Source organism: Mixophyes fleayi, chromosome 11, assembly GCF_038048845.1.
Source record: "Mixophyes fleayi isolate aMixFle1 chromosome 11, aMixFle1.hap1, whole genome shotgun sequence".
Lineage (NCBI taxonomy): Eukaryota > Metazoa > Chordata > Amphibia > Anura > Limnodynastidae > Mixophyes > Mixophyes fleayi.
This window is the reverse complement of record NC_134412.1, coordinates 63546998-63566763: the sequence shown is the minus strand read 5'-3', so window position 1 is coordinate 63566763 and position 19766 is coordinate 63546998. Positions and strand designations below refer to the sequence as shown.

Genomic DNA, 19766 nt, shown 5'->3' with positions numbered 1-19766 from the left:
AAAACCCGTAGACTTATTAGACTGCTTATTAACACGTTACTTATGTTGGCAAAGGTAGTGATAGCTAGGAAATGGATGGCACCTGAAGGTCCGACTTTGAGCAGCTAGATTGACCTTGTTAACGATATAGTCGGCCATGAAAGGTTCATGTATACCAGCAGGAAGCTAGTGGATAAGTATGAAAGAATATGTTACAGGTCGAGGATATCCCCATATGTCACGGAGGGATTGAGGGAGGTGGAGCTCTCCTAATATAATGCTCGGGGCAGACATCCAGCCGCCTATTATGTGATTAAGGTCAACGATTATATTTTGTATTATCAAAATTATGCTATTATCTCATTGTATCTTGAAATTATGCATATTTTGGCTTGAAAATGTGAATGTCAATGCTTTTTATCTTTCTGATCACATTGTGTATGAATACTTGACAATACTTGTATCACTGTGTGGGTTATAGTTGGGGGGTAAGCCTAATGTTATGGGCTTTTTTGTTGTTTTAAGTGTAAAGAAAAGAAAAAAATGCAGTAAAATTTTATCTGATTTAAAAATCAAATGAAATGGTACGATGAGCTTTGGAACGATAATCGTTCATCGTTGCAGTGTACACACTAATGCAATATCAGGCCGAACAGTCGTTTATAGGGTGAATGACCCGATAATCAGCTGAAAACACTGCTTTTCAGATCATTGAGGAACACTGGTGCAAAACAATTGTATGTTGTGTTGTGACCCAAGTGCACTTCGTAAATGACCTACAGTATGTAGCTCGTTTATGTGCTGTATGAGATTGCATTTTTAAATTAAATCTGATGGCAGTTTAACCAAAGTGGACACAAAATTGTTGCCACCAACTAGCCTGTATGTCTAGTGTCCACTTATCCAACAGCCCAGAAGTAAATGACAGTAAAAAAAGCACAGCTCCCTCCCCTTGTGTATTACATGTGTGCTGGCAAGTGCTGCCTATAACCTGGAACAGGATGGAATGTAGATCTTTCAGTTTCCTCACATGAAATGCCCCTGTCTCAGTTTACATACTTTTTTTTTCATAAAAAAATAAACCCAACAAAAACAAGAAGTCACTAAACCCTCACCACTCCATGAATCATAATACTATGGTTACACTCATACTTATAGTCATTGCCTATATAACATGTTGCTTAAATGAGGTGATTGAGAGGTTGTAGCTCATTTAAACATCAATGACATCCACACTATGAATTCTCTCATACAACCCTTTCAATATAAGCCAGGTAGCACAAGTGGGAAGGAAGTGTTTAATAAGTACATACAATTGACTGATGTATCAGGCAAGCTCAAAAGGTGAGACAATGAGTACAGAGAGTATATATTTTTTTATTGGCAGTAGATGATTATTCATCGCTAGCGTTCTTCAAAAACAATTCATTAAGATACTTATGCACAGACAATGGTGGGACTTTAGCAATTCCCACCACTTTGATCCTATCAGGGTCCCATACACAGTCCTCCTCTAACCCACTGTTAACCATGCCAGAGTATTCGGGTACCCAGGCTGTATCATAACCCTTTTTGTGCCAATTTTTCTGCATTGGATGGTTTTGGTGATCTACCATCTTTACTTTACCTACGTTCACTCTCAGCTTTAGAATAACCTGATCCCATCTATCCTCCAGAGGATACCGTTCTGCTTTCTCTATATCTCTACTAACATAGACACCTTTCCCTAACATGCCCTTCTTTGACCTCACAAACCCATACTGAATGATTTGAGTTGCTGCGGCTAAAGTAGTGCCATGGTACATAACATAGATCTTCCCATTTTTCGGCTTAGCATTACTGCGAAGAATAATTTCACGAAAGTTCGGCAAGGTCTCCTCCTCCCAAATATCTTCTTCATATGCATTGGCCATATTCCCTATAAATAAACATATGTATTAGAGGGACAACTGACGGAAAAGTATTGAATGGTTATTAAATAAGCTACTAACAATTGTTTAAAAAACCAGCATAACAACTGCCTATATATCATGCTGCTAGTATTGTATTATTCATTGTTGCTTCAACATGTAGAGTGAACGGTTGATTTGAACCGTTTACTTATTAAAATTCCTACTTATATAAAAAATATCTGGACCAGACTTGGATAACCTGTGACTCTCCAACTGTTCTGGATCTTCGAGCCACAGCATGCGGAGTTTACTATTGTAATGAACTGTGTATATAGCAAATCAAGTCGATGTTTAATACTTTTATTTATATAGTAATTGCACTTGTACCAGTTAGATAGAAAAATCAATAAATCAAAGAGTCAGCAAGCCAGAACCTTGTGTCTTCCTCGTTTCAGAATACTCCTTCGACAGGCAATATGTAGACACCCCTAACAATGCTAAGCAGTCAGTTTTTTAAATAAGTGCTCTCCTTAAGACATAATTGAATCAATTATCACATAATGATTGTAAATGACATGAAGCTGGTGTCTATTGCTAAAACCATCTAATAGTAATAAATTGCAACAAAATAAAACCAAATACAAAGAATATATACAAAAATACCATGTAAATAATGTAATAATAATGACTAATATTATTAATAAAACAATCCATTTTGAAAACAAGTACTTTTTTGAATTACTTCTTCAAAACCATTAAAATCAAAGTCATCTTTAAACCACAGGTGCAAAAATATTAGTCCAATGTCTCTCGATTCCGTAAAAGGGCTAATCCTTTAGTCAATACGGATGATCTCAATGTCTCAAAACTTCATGTAAGGGGGGTCAGCATTATGCATTTCAGAGAAATATCGATATAAAGCATATTGCAGAATAGAAGATATATAACATATGACGTCTGACATGTAATGTTGCCGTTAATAGAAAAAAAGGAGACAATATTTTTTAAGTCTTCAAAAAATGTTATTAATATGGATTATTTAATTTAAAAAAAATAGTTATTACCTTTTTATAAAAAAAAATTGTGTTTGGTTTTATTTTGTGGCAATTTATTACTATTAAATGGTTTTGGCAATAGACATCTGCTTCATGTCATTTACCATAATTATGTGATAACTATGTCTTAAGAAGAGCTCCTATTTAAAATACCAGCTGCTTAGCATTGTTATAAGTGCCTCCATATTGCTTGTAGAATGAGTAATCTGAAGCACTTTCTCTATATTCAGCGCTCTCCATTCCTATATACACATCCAATGATTCCTGTGCCTGGTATGGCGGCACAAGAAGAGTCAAATCCCCCAATTGGTGGTACAGCTGATAGACAATATGATGTGTTGCTGACACTTACAAACTCCATGCAGGTGATCTCCCACTCTCAGCTTCTTGGACTATCAATTAATGTTATGAACTAACATTGTGTTTTGGTGTGTTGTGCTGACTACCCCAGATACTACTTCTAACAGGGCCATAGTGTATGTATTGTATAGCAGGTATCAAACTACAGTCAGTGTTGCATAGTAGACATATAATTTGTTCTGCATTGGATACTAGCTGCAAGAGACTGAAATCTGCATTGTACACCAGGCACCAGATTGGGGACTGTATAGCATATTAGTGCTCATCTTGGACTTATTGTATATCAGCCATCATATTGGGGATTGCATTATATACTAGCCATCAGATTATGGTCTATATTGTATAGTAGCCAGCAGACTAGGACACCAGAGTATAGGATACGTGCTGTATTTTAGCCAAGAAAAAAGGATCAGTATTGTTACTAGCCTCCATTGTAGATACTACCCACACAAGTATCTACATCATGCACTTACTTAACATATAATTGAAATACAGTATATACTGTAATATAATTGTAAACAATTCAAATGAGTGACTTAAAAATAATGTACCTTGAACTGTATTAATATACAATGATAGTTTTGTAAGCTTGATCACGTCTCTGATTCTGCTTCAACAATAGCTTTTCTTCAGCTGTAAACTAGAATAAACAATAAAGAAATAAATGTAATTCACACCTTCTCCACCATCAGCCACAATTGATATTCCACTACCTGATGAATTGGTTGGTTCCCACACATATTAAATTGTAAAATTATTTGGGCTTATATTTCATATTATTTGGACAGGGCAATATTTAGCTTCTATTTCATGTCATGGTATGTTATTTCTATGTATCATGATACCCTCAATTCAGAACACTTCATAATACAATATGTTGGTGCTTTATCAATAAATCATAATATTAATAAATAGAGATGTGCCTTGGCCTCTGTGTTTTGGTTTTGGATGTGATTTTGGTTCTGAAACGTCTTTGCGTGTGTTTGGTTTTTACTGGTTTTGCCTAAAACTCCTGACAAGTTTTGGTTTTGGATCTGGTTTTAATTAAAAATTGTGAAAAAAAAACATCTGTTTTTGCTCCTATATTACTATTTATAGCTTTAACAGTCATTTACAGTCTATGTGATCTTTTGATAACTATCCAAATGTTTACCAATTTTGGCCAAAGTACTGCTGCTGATCCTCTCCAATGAATTGCTGCTGACCCTTTCCAATGTATTGCTGCTGACCCTCTTCAATTTGTCACACTTGCTGCCTAAAATTTACCTATTAGGTGTATTTTCTTTTTTAAAATGAAAATGTAATTGATATAGACATCTTTGTTGAGGATGATGAGGGGAATGGTATCATTGTCATTTGTCACCATTGAGGAAGAAGACCAGTTATCACACTGTTTTTCTCCACTAGATACTAGTTAGTTCAGAATGATGTCTAACTCATATAGTACTGTATATGGAAACATTGATTTGCAAGTGTCCCACTGATCTCTCGAGAACTAAACTGCATTAAAATAAATTATAATCAATCACAGCTATTCTATTCTTTTCTCTGTCCATTGCAGCCTGCGTAACGCTGTACTCTTGTTTAAATGCGATTTTCACAGCAGAGCACTGCAGCTAACATCCTCCCTATACGCTGTCTGTTTTAAAATGGCATAAGAGGACATAGAGAGAGGGCTATATATATGGAAGATATCCATTCAAAAACTCGAGAGATCTGTCATTTTCCTGGAAATGACATTTTGCCTCATTTTCAGATCCGATTTTGGCATGAGAAACCAAGTAATGACTCGGTTTCACTCAGAACCCCAAATCTCGGATCTGTTGGATTTTTCTGAATCCGAATCGCTCACCTCTAATAATAATGATTGTAATTTCAAAGCCTCCCAATTAACCAGTTTAATATACTCCGTGTAACTATGATATAAGTATCATAATCGTATCAGCTTTGTTTTATAGCTAAACAAAAACATTATTAAATCAACAATTTTCATCTCACACTGTGGGCTTGATTCATCTTCGAATGCAATTTGAATGCAACTTGCATTTAAAAAACACGCATGTAACTTGGAAGCCCGTACTCAAGTAGAACCACAGCTGAGCAATACGTTCAGAGATGAACATGGTAGTAAGCTAGGGAGGTGACGTAAAACTGCACGCACGTGTTATTGCATTTTTACTTACCCTTCATCTGATTTTGAAGTTTTTGCACCTTTTTGCATCACATTCGTCTTTACTCATAATTCACAGATGATCATACATGCGTGCATTTCCTTAATTACCCTCATTCACCTTTTTACTCCTAATCCCTCATGTTTCATGACAATCATATTAAACCTTTCACTGTATTACCTCATTAACCTACACTAGTCCATGATGACATTAACCCTTTTATAATATACTAACAAATATGTCTCATAATTACACATTTAAGTTGTAAAAATAAAACACACATACACAAAGGTTTTTATTTTTAAATCAACAGTAAAAAATAAATTTAGTATACTTTTGAATAACTCTTAGAGGCATATTCAATTGTTTAGAATCCCAGCGACGTTAAAACTATTACCGTTATTACGGTAATGGTAAGCTGGATTTGAGCTCACAGCTCCCTGAGCCGCGAGCTGAAATCCAGCGGGAAAACTACCATAATAACGGTATTTATGCGCACTATTACCGTAATAATGGTAATAGTGCGCACGCCGCAAGATTTTTGGCTATAACGCCAACAATTGAATATGCCCCATAATATTAGTTATATTTAGAATTCACACTAAGATTTATCTTAGTCTGAACTCAGTACTAGCCAGAGGACTGCATTTTGGAGGCACATGCACATACATTGGGCCTGATCCATTATCGCACGTATCTGCCGGTTTTGAGTGTATCATTCGCAAACTCACTCTCCACATGTTCAGAACTGGCAGATACGTTCGGTAAAACAGCCCTTTTCTGTGCTGTAATGTATGTGAAAGGGGAGTGATTGGGGAGGGAAGGGATGTGTGTCCGAAGTCAATGTTCAGTGTGGGTGTGCCAAACCTGAGCGCACAAAGTCACACCCCTGGGAGTAAACTCCCATTTCTGCCGTATCTTGCTCCAGCTCTGGGGCATTACAGCCGACCTGCTGTGTTCAAAAAATAGATTTTAAAATAAAAACGTGGCTCCCCCCTCTTAATGCTATTAATCCTATTGCTGCCAGGGTACTGCTGTTTGTGGTGAAATCAGGGTAAAAAATGTGTGTGGTCCTCCTGATTTCACCGAAACCAGCAGTAGGCCAACCAGCCGGGATAGGTGACACCAGGGGCGGATCTAGAAAAATGCTGTACCCGGGGCGATTTAGGGGGGGGGATTTAGGCCCCGCCCCTTTCTAACATCTTAGGCTGCCGACGGCTTTAAACACAATCAGAGCAGCCGGGCAGCACACTGTCCCTGCCTGTCACGGCTGGACGGACCTGCACATACTGTGCAGCTGTCGGCAGCAAGTGTCTGCTAGGGGGGGTGATCGCCCCAATCGCCCCCCCCCCTGGATCCGCCACTGGGTGACACTATAGCAGCAGGACACGCAGCAGGGGTCCCCCTACCATAATGACAAACCAACTCCAGGCTGTTCAGCACAGGGCTGGATTTCCTAAGGAATGGGGTCTGCAAAAAAATTGTGCAGTGACCCTTATAGGAATACCCAGCCCAGTGCTGAAAGCACTAGGCCTCTTCCTACACCCCTGGGGTGGTGGGTGTAGGGTAGTAAAGTGCATGTAATGTAAGATTAAGTGAAAAAGACTATTTTACTTTGTGGACCTACAAGCCCCAGCCAGCCCAGTCTGCCATTAACAGGCTGGGCATGTGGATGCTTGTAGAACTACAAGCACCAGCATACCCATGGCAGTCAGGGCATGCTGACAATTGGAGAACCACAAGTGCCACCATGCACTGACACCCAGGGCCCGCTGTGACCTGTGATACCACAATCAAAAATATAAATGTAAACTCCCTCTTTATAAACACATTGCTTTAATAAAAATAATAAAACCCCTTACATAAAACATACAACCCTCATTTAAACCACATACTGTATATTTATTAAAAATAATAAAACCCCATATATTTGCCATCTGATGTATTTATCTATATAAGATCCAATCTTCCACCAAAGAGTCCATCTAGCATTTTAATCTTACTTACTTAGCCTCTATTGAACCTGGATAGCTACATATGATGAATAAACTATTATTTATTAAGGATTTAAAATAATAATTTTTTTATAAATACACATATTTCCTCCCACACAGCCTTAAATATGAAACACCATGAACCACTGACATTAAATATTCCCATCAATAAATTAATAGTTCCCACTCACCATTAATTGATTAACCCCCCCCCCATTAAATTAAGTCAAACCCCCGTATGTGCACGTCTTGGAGGAATAATGAAATCCTGTTTGTAAACCTTTTAAATGCCTCTCTTGCCATCTAACACACAAAGACATTCACAGCACTGGGTTGGCACAGTTGCTATAAAAAGTGTTGGCACAGCACTCTGATGTAGAGATGCTCACTGACCCCTGTGTTTTGGTTTTGTTTTTGTTTTTGGATCTGGATTACCATTGTGTTTTGGCTTTGGTTTTGGTTTTGCAAAATCGCCATTGCGTGTTTTGGTTTTGGTTTTGGTTATGTTTGGTTTGTTTTGCCATTTTTGAAAAAAATACAATTTTTTTGGTCTAAAATAACTTATTTTAGTGCTCCACTAGTTTCTTGGATAAGTGAGGTAATTCTAAAGCTCATAAATTATGAAAAAAACAGTTTAATCCCTGGTAGGCCATCCTTAATGCAAACACTTGCCTGCAAATTATACAGACAAACCTGGTTGTCTACCTCCTCCATCTTTGATTATTGGCAATGTAGCCATTGTCTTTGGGTGTATATTACACCCTCCACTTGTAGTTGAATAGAGAAAAAGCAGCCTGCATAGACTGTGGAGTTAGAAAGTAAAAATAAATGGACCACAGTAGTTTGGTGGCTATCTATGCCCCCCCGCCCTCCACTTGAAGTTGAATAGAAAAAAAGCAGCCTGCATAGACTGTGGAATTAGAAAGTAAAAATAAATGGACCACGGTATCTTGGTATCTGTCTGCATCAGATCCCCTCTCCACTAGGAATAAAATAGAAAACTATTCAGCCGTTATAGAGTCTAGAATATAAATAGAAATTGAGAAAGGCAATTTGGTATCTGTCTGCATCATAATCATCAACATCATCATTAGTGCCCTCGACGCCTACACAAATCTCCCCCTCATCCTCTTCTAATTCAAAAGTGGCATCCTCAATTGGTGTATCACCGACTACACTCAGGCTGTTAAGGCACACATCGTCAGAACTGCTGAAAGGAACCTTTATGGGTACACTGTTACTAACAGAATGCTCATGATTAGACATACCACTGGTGGATGGACTCTCCCCAGGGATTGGTGTCATTTCTGATTCAGAGCATACATTATCCTCTAATGCCTTACTGTTTTCTTGCAGCTCGGCTTTCACGCGTAACAGTACTTGTGCACCACTTTTAGACTCCAAATTACTTGGTTTTGCTTTCTCACGAGTGTCCGTACAAGAAGAAGGATAAACATTTTTGAATCTGCCACTAATAGAAAAAGGTGAAGACCTCATTCTCTCTTTGCCACTGCGTGTGTAGAATGGCATGTTGACAATTTTTTTTTTATCGGCACTTAACTTTTCCTCAGTTACACTTCTTTTGCGCTTCAACACAGTAATTTTTTTTTTGGGGTGTGTTTTTTTGACTGATTTCAAAACACTGTGTAGTTTGACATCGCCTTGCCCAGATGACGTACTGGGAACACTATCATCAGGACTGGTGAAAGAACCTGGTTGCTCATTCTGCTCATATGTGGACTGCTTTGAATCCATTCTGAGCCCAACACACTTGTAGTGCTACAAATTGTTTTAGATACTGCTGACAGATAGTACTTTTGACAGCCAGAATTATTAATGCAAAAGAATGGGGGACACCCCAAAGCACTTGTAGTGCCAAATGTTGAAAAAAAAAAAGACTCCTCTATCCTCCTCTCTTCTCTATCGATTGTTATCAGAATTGTAATCAGAATTGTATTGTCTGTCCCTGCTCTAATCAGCCTGTGACTACACCCTGCTCTCTCCCTCTGTCAAATGGCGATGGATTGCTTTGGAGGCAGGTATTTATAATTTTCAAGTATCGCGAGAACCGAGCCCCGAGATCCGACGGCGTCACGATGACGTTCGGCCTCGATTTGGATTCCGAGCGGGCGGGAGAGTACCGAGCCTAGCAGGTTAGGTAAAGTTCGGGTGGGTTCGGTTCTCGGCGAACCGAGCCCTCCCATCTGTACTCTGATGTCCCTGTACACAACTCTGTATTTCCAATGAGTTTGAGACTTGATTCATAAAGTTGCAAAATCTCAGACCACTGGAGACAAAATTTCCCAAGTGTATTCTAATATATTATAGAAGAGAGTCATATTTACACACAACAACAGGTGCAGAAATACAACATCTGCTAACACAGACCCAGATATCTTACATACTCAACAAAGCACTATACATCCACCACTGAGTAATTAACCCCAACTCCATCATTAAATTATTAACTCAAGTCTCTACCCACATTACATTAACCCCTCATGCCCCCATACTTACCTTTTTCTATTCTGCATTTTAGAGGCAGACCCTCTGAAACCCAGTCTATCACACGCGGGCGGCGCCAATGTCATTGGTGCCTGCCCCACGTGTTACACATAAGTGTGCGCAGTACATTTAATTAGTGTATGCACCCAAGGAAAACTAGAGAAGGATACTCTGCATTGCAACTCATCACTGGAGGGGCGTGTCTAACCCCACCTAGGTATCATATTATGCCACACAGTAGTGCCCCCAATTCATTTTATGTAAAACAGAAGCGCCGTCAGTTCATATTAGGCCACAGTAGTACCTCCAATTCATATTATGCCCCTTAGTAGTGCCCAAGTTCATATTATGCTCCACAGTAGTGCCCAAAGTTCATATTATGCCACAGTAATGCCCCAGTTAAAATGATGCCAAACAGTAATGTCCCCAATTCATATTATGGCACACAGTAGTGCCCATAATTCATACTATGCCATACCATAGTGCCCCAAGTTTATATTATGCCACACTAGTGCCCCCAGTTCCCAATATGTTGCACAAATTGCTAATTAATATTATGCACACACACATTATTGCTTAACACATAAACATCTGTTTCTTATGTTCAAGTTGACTCACCTCTGGAGTCAGCACACAGACCCTTCAGACAAAGCTTCCATTCCACATAGTTTGATGGGAGGAGGTGCTGCTGCAGCCGGTGCCGCAGCTCCATTTCTTGAAATAACTGTGGCGCACATGTCACTGTGCATCAGGGTAGCCCCACAGCCACACAAGCAGAAAAGAGGAAGCGGATCACCAACAGGTGATCCGACCAGCGGGCGACCTCAAATGTATAAAACCACCACAGCTTTACACGCAAAATTGGATCATATTGGAAACATGCTGGCAATGATCCATACCACTTTTGAGAGACTGACCGATGCCATTATTGCTTGTATTGGCAATAAAAATGGCGTTCCTCCTGTCCCTGTGGTACCTGTTGCCCCTCCTGCCCCTGTGGCATCAATTGGTCCTCCTGCCCCCGTGGAACGTGTTGCCCATCCTGCCCCTGTGGCAACTGTTTACCTTCCTGCCCCTATGGGAACTGCTTACCCTCCTGCCCCTGTAGGACCTGTTGCCCCTCCTACTCCTGTGAGAATTCAAAATTATTTTTTGTTTGTTTGTTCCACTAAATGCACTGTTCTGAAAAAATGGTTTCCTTGGTTATGTGTCCATTTATTGTAAGCATTGCATTTTAAGCAAACCCAAAAGGTTCTTACATGTAAAATATGATGTAATCACATATCCCTTGAAGGTTGAATAATCTTGCAAATCTGGAGGACTAGGTTCGACATCATCTTCCTCCTGGCCAGCAACCTCAGCCTCTACCACCCATGAAACCCCACCCCAGATGCAATGGTTAAAAATTCCCATATGCATTATTGATTTTTGGCTCCCATTTGAAATTACACAATACAGACAAAACATACTTACAGCTAGCAAAGCTTGGTCCATCCTAATATTTAAACTTTTTAAGGTTATGTGTCAAAAAAAATGTTTGTTTGTTTTTTAAACTAAAACAGTATAAATCATGTATAGAAAAGCATGAAATGTCATTTTTAAACATTAAAAAAATGATAATGTATGCAACTATTTGGAAACTGCATAATATAGGCAACACCCTGCTAACATTTTAAATCATAAAAGGGCATTGATAATGTATAGAGCTATGTCTGAACATTTGAAACAATATATTGCAATACAAATTGTCAATTAATTTGGAGTTTGTTTTTCTCACAATGAAATAATTTGTCCCTAATACAATTCAAAATATCCTCACAAGCTAACGTGTGCAATGCTTTGACAATGACCTTCTACAGTGTTGTTTACTGAGATAATGTCTGGTGTGCAGGTGAATTGTTAATCATCCCATTTGATTGTGAACGTGAATGCTGTGTTTGGTCATCTCTATCATCTGTTAGTTACACCTGCCCTGGAGCAGGTGTTTGTCTTATGTTTGGAAATATGTATACTTCAGAGTACGGCAGATCTAGAATCAACCGAATCTGCTTGGGAAAGCCTTTATTGTACCTGGGCTATGTTCATCCGCCCTTTCCATCGCCCTTACCACCATTCAAGTCGTAGGCTGTAGCAAGTGTCATTTGCGTTTGGATATAAATTGCAAGCAATTGCCTTTATTGGTTTAAAGTCCATTTCTGAGCATGCGCAGAGCAATTTCACACAAGATATGGCACGCAAAGGACTTACGTCTGAAGATGAATCAGGCCCAGTATGTTGATTCTGAGTTCCTGTCTCATACAGTTTAGAGCTTGTGATAGCAAAGTGGAATGTACATAAATTAGATTAGCTATACTTGCTACTCACTTTATGGCATACAAGCACAATACTACAGAAAAGCTTTGATATACATTTATCTGGTCAAAGTTTGTTTTTTATATTGATACATTAATTTCAGTAATAAAGTAATACAATAAACAGACACTAACATTCCCAATATATATATCATTACTATGAAATATTGAGATCTTTTGTGTACTTACCAGACAGAACACATCTGCAGCAGGAAAGTGTGAGCAATGAGCATTCCAGAGAGTTTTATAATCAACTATCTTTCTAAGTTTCGTTTCTGTGAGTCTGCAGTCATCTGACCTTGCCTTCTATTATCTTTCCAGTCATTGATTTTTCCATAAGGCTCGGCTTTTGGGCTATAGCACAATACTGGTTTATGAAATATTCATTTCCAAGTATTATGATTCTAATTGGGGATTTCTGACTTATTGGCATAATCTCATACTGATTAAAGTGACAATATTTATTGTTTATAATGCAAAATAAACTAATACACATTTTTCTTCATTGGTAAGAATTGAAGATGCTCAGGATCAGTTCCCCAAGAACCGAACATACCTAAACTTAGCAGATCCGAGTACCGAGCCGAGCCGGTGGAGGGGCTGGTGTTATAGCTAGGTGGCTGGTCTACTCCCTACCTCCTCTGTGTGTGGTCTGCTCCATGTCACATGGGACGTGCCACACATGAGAGGTGTCATCCCATGTGTGAAGAGGAAGAAGACCGCACTGCGCCCGCGGATGGAAAAAGGTAAGTTGGGAGGAGGGTGGTATATTAATATAATGTGTGTGTGTGTGAGGGGCAAGTGTATGTATATTAGGTGTGTGTGAGGGGCCAGTGTATGTATATTATGTGTGTGTGAGGGGCCAGTGTATGTATAGTATGTGTGTGTGAGGGGCCAGTGTATGTATATTATGTGTGTGTGAGGGGCCAGTGTATGTATAGTATGTGTGTGTGAGGGTCCAGTGTATGTATATTAGGTGTGTGTGAGGGGCCAGTGTATGTATATTATGTGTGTGTGTGAGGAGCCAGTGTATGTATATTATGTGTGTGTGAGGGGCCAGTGTATGTATATTATGTGTGTGTGAGGGGCCAGTGTATGTATATTATGTGTGTGTGAGGGGCCAGTGTATGTATATTATGTGTGTGTGAGGGGCCAGTGTATGTATAGTATGTGTGTGTGAGGGTCCAGTGTATGTATATTAGGTGTGTGTGAGGGGCCAGTGTATGTATATTATGTGTGTGTGAGGGGCCAGTGTATGTATATTATGTGTGTGTGTGAGGAGCCAGTGTATGTATATTATGTGTGTGTGAGGGGCCAGTGTATGTATATTATGTGTGTGTGAGGGGCCAGTGTATGTATATTATGTGTGTGTGAGGGGCCAGTGTATGTATATTATGTGTGTGTGAGGGGCCAGTGTATGTATATTAGGTGTGTGTGAGGGGCCAGTGTATGTATATTATGTGTGTGTGAGGGGCCAGTGTATGTATATTATGTGTGTGTGGGAGGAGCCAGTGTATGTATATTATGTGTGTGTGAGAGGCCAGTATATTTATATATTTATATTATGTGTGTGTGTGTGTGTGTGTGTGTGTGTGAGGGGCCAGTGTATGTACATTATGAGTGTGTGTGAAAGGGGCAGTGTATTTATATTATGTGTGTGTGTGGGGGACCAGTGTATTTATATTATGTGTGTGTGTGAGGGGCCAGTGTATTTATATTATGTGTGTGTGAGGGGCTTTTTGTGGGAGGGAAATAGGTTTATTTTTTAATTGGTAACACTATTAATTTAACGTTGGAGCTGTTTGGAGGGAAATAGGTCTATTTATTAAATGTGTATGCTATTAATTTAATGTTTTGATTGGAGGGAGGCCTACTTATAAAATGTGGGTGCTATATTGATTTAACACTGGGGCTGGTTGGAGTTTGCTAAATTTCATGTACCCATTTTTTTTACAAATAGGGCCTCCAATATTCCAGGATTCAGACAAGCTGCAACTTATCTAAAGACACCGCAGCCACAAGTGGTGAAAGTGACGAGAACAGGTAGGAGAGAGCAAGACAGTCTGCCAATTATCCTGAATCTGGTAGGATTTATATTATGATGAGGTCTGACTTGTTTAAATAAATGTTGCACTATGGGATTCATGCAGAAGACTGACATATTAACATGATTATTACATTCCAGCACTTTTTTTTTTATGTTTCTGTAGGTAGAGGGCTGCAGTCAGTAACTATAGTGGCGGACGGTCTGTGACGTGGTAGCGATAGGAGACTGCTGTTTTTTTATTACTGGGCTTGCTAACCCTGAACTGCAGTTTCTTGACATGTTAATTATCATTAATACCTAAGTTTAGTTAAAGATAAAGTACAATTTATGTAAATCAAAAGGGAAGCAGTGGTGGAAGTGGGGTGTATATGGCAGTATGCCATACCGCTACTTCTCATACTGCCTTCATTGTAAAATAATAAAATTTCATTCACTTGTTTACATTTCCATGACATTTTTCATACTGCTACTTCTATATTTCCACTTCGACCACTGAGCTTAAAATTCATCATATGTAGTATATGACCAGTATAATTTAAAATTTTGCAAGATCCTTTGACAAAATATGGGGTCCATAGTTATTATTCTTTAACTGCCGGGACCACAGTGTGATGCAGTGTAATGATAAAGGAGGGCACAGTGTGATGAGAGGGACAGTAATGAGGGGCCACATTATGATGCAGTGTAATGATAAAGGAGGCACAGTGTGATGAGAGGGACAGTAATGAGGGGCCACAGCCACATTGTGATACAGTGTAATGATAAAGGAGGCACAGTGTAATGAGAGGGACAATAATGAGGGGCCGCATGGTGAGGAGGAGCAGCGTGGTGTGCAGCGGCACATAGCTTACCCTTCTACTTAACTATAGGAGTATATGCTATGCTAAAAAAATATAGTGCTATGGATTGTTTCAGGAAGATGGGGGTGGGGGGGGGGGGCAAACCAATATCTTTCCTAAGGCCCCATGAGGTCTAAATCTGGCTCTGCCCTCATTGCTCTAGAGAGTAGAAAGGGGGTTCCACTCTCCATTTAGTTTTCTAGTCCCCTCACCCAACTCCCCCTGGTGTTTCCTGTTAGTCTGCCCCTTCCCTTAGATTGTAAGCTCCCATGAGCGCGGCCCTCTATTCCTGTGTCCTATGTATTATGTGAATAAGAACTAATGAAAAATTATAATTAAGTTATAAGTTTATTCTGCATAATTAAACACTATTCAATAATTCAGCATATCTGGCTTCCAAATGAAAAATAAACACATTTCTGTTTTTATATTGCCCCCTGAACAGTGTTGCCCTAGATATGCACCTTGTTTGCCTTTATGATAAAATCAGTGCTGAATATGGCATGGATACTGACACTGGCCTCTGTGATATACTGCTGGATCTGAATAGTGACTACGGGCCTGATTCATTAACGATCTTAACTTAAGAAACTTCTTATTTCAGTCTCCTGGACAAAACCATGTTACAATGCAAGGGATGCAAATAGTATTCTGTTTTGCACATAAGTTGAATACTGACTGTTTTTTCACGTAGCACACAAATAGTTGATAGCTTATTGTACACTGAAATTTAAAGTTGATATTTGTGTGCTACATGAAAAAACAGTCAGTATTTAACTTATGTGCAAAACAGAATACTAATTTGCACCACTTGCATTGTAACATGGTTTTGTCCACGAGACTGAAATAAGAAGTTTCTTAAGTTAAGATCCTTAATGAATCAGGCCCTACGTTAGCATGTTTAAATACAAAACAATACAACATATAATATTGAGAATTGAATAATGAGAATTTTGCACTGATGATGAACAATGATGAGTATATTTGTATTAAAGCTTGATCAGTCTCTGTTTTTCAATTCAGCAGTATTGTTTCTGAAACAAAAATCTACAATACATAATGAACAAAGCAAAAGTGGTCAAGTAGATACGTTCTATGATATGCTCACTTAAATATTATTTTGTTATCTTATGTGCGATAATTTAAACATTGTGCAAAACGTCATTGTGAAGTCGTTAGATCTCAGAGCTCGGTTCTCGCGATATTTGAAATGCATAAATACCCGCCTCCACAGCAATCCATCGCCAGGGTTAGGTTACAGGCTGTATAAGAGCAGGGACAGAGCAATTATTGTATACCTTATTCTTTCAATTATTATTGAAATTCTTCTAGCAATTGTTAGAGCAGAAAGAGAGGAGAATTGTGGAGGCATTTTTTTTTGAATATTTTGCACTACAAGTGCTTTGGGGTGTCTCATATTCCCCAGTGTGAAACAATAATTTTTCTGGCTGCAAAAAGTCATATCTAGCAGCACTATCTATTGAATATTTTGCACTACAAGTGCTTTGGGGTGTCTCATATTCCCCAGTGTGAAACAATAATTTTTCTGGCTGCAAAAGTCTTATCTAGCAGCACTATCTATTGAATATCTTGCACTATAAGTGCTTTGGGGTGTCTCATATTCACCAGTGTGAAACAATAATTTTTCTGGCTGCAAAAGTCATATCAGGCAGCACTATCTATTGAATATTTTGCACTACAAGTGCTTTGGGGTGTCCCATATTCCCCAGTGTGAAACAATAATTTTTCTGGCTACAAAAAGTCTTATCTAGCAGCACTATCTATTGAATATTTTGCACTACAAGTGCTTTGGGCTCATTAAAATAGTTTCAAAGCAGTCCACATATGAGCAGGATCAGCAAGCAGGTGCTGGCACCAGTCCTGATGGTAGTGTTCCCAGTACGTCATGTGGTAAAGCCTCTGAAAAAGTACATAGTCTTTTTAAATCAGGGAAAAAAAACGCATCCCAAAATTTCTACCCAAATCCAGACAACAGTTGTATAGCCATTTGTAGTGTATGTCACATGCCTCATGCCACAGTCAGTCGAGGGAGGGACCTTAACCATCTTGGAACCTCATCCATGTTACGCCATTTGACGAGAGTTCATGGCAAAGTGTTGGGAAAAGCTGAAAGTTCTTCCAAAAAAATTGCAAGCCCTCCATCATCAGCTCGGACCCTTCGGTCACCGACATCCCGACGGCTACCAAAAAATATATATATATATATATGTATATATGTATGTATATATATATATGTATATATATATATGTATGTATATATATGTATATATATATATATATATATATATATATATATATATATATATATATATATGTATATCTATAATATAAATGTCTAGTGGCGTGTGTTAGTCTGTCTGTGTGTGTGTGGAAAATATAAAACCAAGCTGCAGCGCCACCTGCTGGGTGGAGTTATACACTGACCTACTAAATTCTTAGTGTGTGTGTAAAAAAAAATTCAGAAAGGGCTGAAATTTGGTATACTAAGATGTTTTTAATTTGTTAATTTAATTTGTTAGTTGTTAAAAGTGTATATATATATTTCTTGAAGGAGAAGTAACAGTTGGGAGTGGTTGGTGGTTGCCGGGGGTGACAATGGGGAGTGGTTGGTGGTTGAGGCCTGGGCTATGGCCCAAATGCATGACAAGAACTTTTTAACACCTAAAGTAGCTTGATTTGACTAGAATGCATGAGTATCATGCACGGGTTAACTTGTATATATATATATATATATATGTATATATGGATTCATATATATATGTATATCTGTATATATAGATTCATATACACATATATTGAAAGTTGTATATAAATTAGCAAATAAAAAATTAATGGTAAGGATGGATAAAACACTGCACACACATTTGGCTAACTTTTCATAATACTGTATAATTAATACTGCATATAAATATGTTTTAGGGACATCTATTTCCTTACGTTACAGTTATAGCTAAAACATATACACTTTATAATATTATTTTATTTCAATAATAATATACTTATTTATTATATTTATACTTTTATTTCATTATTATAGTCAAATTCCTCATTGAAGTCTAATACGATTACCTCCTCTCTGTTTCCTGCAAAGGAAGGAGAGGAAGAGTTTCAAAAAAAAATAACAGGGGGAAGGCTCGTGCGTGGCAAGAAACCAGAGGTAATATGTCTCTCTTCACTTGTTTTCTACTGCTAACGCCATTAGCTAAGAGGTCAGAACTACGAAAAGATTGTCTTTTCGTAGCTTGATGCATAGATTGCAGATCGCAGTTCCATTAGCTACTAATGGAACTGTGATGCTGCACATTATTTGACTACACAGAGAAGATTTCTGCAATATCGCCTCTGTTAGCCATGTGATGCATAGCAGGCATACTTAAATGATGCGGAAATAGCTATTTCCGCTTCCATTAAGTGCCTAGGCAGGTTACATAGACCCCTTAATCCTTACATCAAGTGCTGATGTTTTCTTTGAGATTGAATTTCACAAACAGTGTTTGATATTGAGGATGCTTTCTTACACTTTTTTCCCGCATGACCGTTTTTACTAGGAGAGGTCGAAAAAGTACTACTACTGCCAGTACTGGTACTGTGATGCTCCCGATCTATTGAGTGATCCATGGCTGCCAAGAGTAGTAATGCTACTTGAAGTTGGAGCTACTTGTAGCTGCTACCACAACAGGTGAACGCCCAAGAGAAAGGGAAAGGAGGGAATATTACTGTACAATTCTTCAGACCCTGCTCCACAATATAATTCAAATGTAGACAATTGGTACTTAAAAAAAAATGTCACTGATATTGCCCCTCACACAGTTGCTATCACCTTGAAACACTTTGCATTTTAAAACTAAGAAATATATTTGTTTTTTGATGTGTGGTGCTGAAAGGCAGAGAACACCCTGGTTTTTGGCCGTTGACTAAAGATGTCAATGATACTGCCCCTCACAAAATTGCTTTCACCTCTTTATATTTTAAATACAAGAAATACAGTATATATATTTTTTGGGTGTGCTCCATACAGTCAAAGAGCACCCTGTTTTCTTCTCCAATAAATAGCTCAGATATCACACTCACTGAAACTGCCCCTCACAAAATTGCTTTCAGTTTCAAACACTTTGAATTTTAAAAGCAAGAAATTTTGTTTTTTGGAGTGTGCTGCTCACAGTCATACAGCACCCTGTTTTTTCTTAACTATATAGTTCAGATATCTATACTATATATACTATAATAACAATCAGTAGCTACTACTCTAAAGTCTCTGACAAGCTAATGATCACCTAATTAAAAAGAGAAAATGAAAAAAGGATACTAGTTATGAGAGGCACACCTACTTAATATGTGATACATAATCACATAGAATTTGACTCAATGGGCCTGATTCATTAAGAAAAGTAAGGCAAAAAAATTAGTAAATTTTCTCCTTGACAAAACCATGTTACAATGTAAGGGGTGCATATTAGTTTATTATTTTGCACATATTTTAAATACTGGCTGTTTTTTTTTTTGTAGCACACAAATATTTGATAGCTTTATTTTTACACTGAAATTTTAAAGT

General features: G+C 38.3%; 1 long non-coding RNA gene across 1 annotated transcript; it reads right to left on the bottom strand.

Annotated features, from left to right (window-relative positions):
- Positions 1 to 1259: 1259 nt before the first annotated feature.
- LOC142107566 (uncharacterized) lies at positions 1260 to 12585 on the bottom strand. Its single transcript, XR_012679976.1, has 3 exons — positions 12497 to 12585; positions 3838 to 3926; positions 1260 to 1897 (listed from the first exon to the last, which is right to left on the bottom strand). It is a non-coding gene; the product is annotated as an uncharacterized LOC142107566 (long non-coding RNA).
- Between the last annotated feature and the right edge of the window lie 7181 nt (positions 12586 to 19766).